This window comes from Myotis davidii, unplaced genomic scaffold (assembly GCF_000327345.1).
Source record: "Myotis davidii unplaced genomic scaffold, ASM32734v1 scaffold81, whole genome shotgun sequence".
NCBI classification, from domain to species: domain Eukaryota; kingdom Metazoa; phylum Chordata; class Mammalia; order Chiroptera; family Vespertilionidae; genus Myotis; species Myotis davidii.
In genome coordinates this window covers 246,271-248,312 of record NW_006291554.1, presented here as the reverse complement: position 1 = coordinate 248,312, position 2,042 = coordinate 246,271, and the positions used below count along the sequence as shown (strand labels likewise).

General features: G+C 48.8%; 1 protein-coding gene across 1 annotated transcript in view; it reads left to right on the top strand.

The window, feature by feature from the left end:
* The window catches only part of DLEC1 (deleted in lung and esophageal cancer 1), a 45,468-nt gene that overhangs the window by 11,863 nt on the left and 31,563 nt on the right, over positions 1–2,042 (top strand). The window lies entirely within an intron of this gene.

Below are 2,042 nucleotides of genomic sequence, written 5' to 3'. Positions count from 1 at the left end.
CTTCCGTGTACTCTCAGTACCCCTATAGGTGACTATTTCACGAGTTTGGGTTCTTCCACTGTTTCTTTTTGGAATCATAAGCAAATACAGAGGTCTGTTGGAAGCCCCTCTCCTTCTCACTGTCCTCTGCACCTTGTTCTTTGCACTTAACAGCATATTCAGTGATTCCTCCAAGAGCCGTAGATAGAGAATTTTCCTCATTCCCTTTCCCCAGTTTCCTCCTCAAATGAGTGCAAGCCTCCCACCGCCCTGGGGAATCAGGTCAAGACCAAGCCTAGCAGTTGCCAACCCTGCTCACCTGGTGCGAAGACCCCGAGGCCTAACCATGACAATCCCTCCCAGTCACGCGGATGGTACTCTGCAGTTGAAGGAGTGCCACTCGCAAAGCCATGGTTCCGATATGTTAGTCCTGAATGCGAAATGTTAAATCATTTCACTTTCCTCTTGAACTTATAGTTATATGTTATCTTTGGGACTTGTGTCTGGTTATCACATTTCAAAGGCAGTTGGGGAAGTTGGCAAAGACTCAGGGGAAGGGAGATAAAATAATTTTCGTTGGGGAGCGATAGGGCGAAGGGGGAGCTGCCCGGGACCCTGCGAAAGACTGTTCCATGCAGGGCTGGAAGGCGCCGGCTGCGGGCGCCTGTGGTGAGAGGAACCGACTGCTGGGCAGTCCTCCCTCTGGCCCGGCCTGGTCTGCTGCGCATCCCTTGCCACTTGCTTAGTTGTTGCTTGTCCGGAAGACCACCCTGCCCTCTCCTGACGGGATTAGATTTCCCTATTGCAGCCTCTTTTTGTACCATTGGCTCTTTCGTGGCACAGTTTCATTTTAACCTTTTCCACTAGGCTGTAAGTAAGCCCAACAAGGGCAAGACTTATTTCTAGGTTTGTGTTCCCATCTCATTATCGGTGTCTGCACACAGTAGGCCCTCAGCAAAAAAGTGCCAACCGAATCGGTGAATAGTTGAATATGGGTCTACCTCTCTGTCTTGTCTACCCCTGCTAAGTAAGGCAAATCGAGAGCCAATGAAAGATGCCCTATTTTACTTTTAACTGGTTCATAGGTGCGAGCATGTGTGTGTGTGTGTATGCGTGTGTGTGTGTGCATGTGTATGCATGTGTGTGTATGCATGTGCGTGTGTGTGTGTGTGTGCTGGTTGTCAGCAGAGAGCTGCAGCTGTGTCCCGGAGCATCACCACGGTTTCTCCGGTGGCCACCTCAGGGTAATGGGACTGTACACGCAGCTCTAAGTCAACAGCAGAGCTTTCCAGCGAGTTTCCTATCGAGCAAGATAGAGGTGGCATCACTTTTTATGACCTGACCTTGGAGGTTACCTTGAAGGAGTAGAGAAAGCCGTTACTTCTTCAGCTTGCTGTAGGTTACAAATACTAGTAAATCGCTCAGGTCGGCCCAGGCAACAAGATCTCCCCTCTCAATGGGAAGCATGTCCAAGAACTTGTGGACAAGTTTTTATTTTTTATTTTTTTAAAATGTATTTTATTGATTTTTTTACAGAGAGGAAGGGAGAGGAATAGAGAGTTAGAAACATCAATGAGAGAGAAACATCGATCAGCTGCCTCCTGCACACCCCCAACTGGGGATGTGCCCACAAGCAAGGTACATGCCCTTGACCGGAATCGAACCTGGGACCCTTCAGGCCGCAGGCCGACACTCTATCCACTGAGCCAAACCGGTTAGGGCTGGACGAGTTTTTAAACTGCTCTTGTGTGACAACTCACACAAGAAGAAAACCAAATGGCAAATAAACCTACGAAAAGATGCTCATCGCCATTAGTAGCAGAGTGAAAACGAAAACCCCAATATGGGTCTCTCCACACGCGGGCCTGGTTCATGGACAGATTAGCGCAATATGTTGTGCTGCCCACCGTGGACTTAAATGCTGGTTTAGGAAGACATGCCTGTGACTAAAACTGTGATGACAGACTTCAATGTATGGCGCTGTTATCCGGTCGGGGGCCGGGGTGGGGCTCATTCGTATTTTTAATGTTTATTTCTTACGCTGGATGACTTTGGGCGTGTTA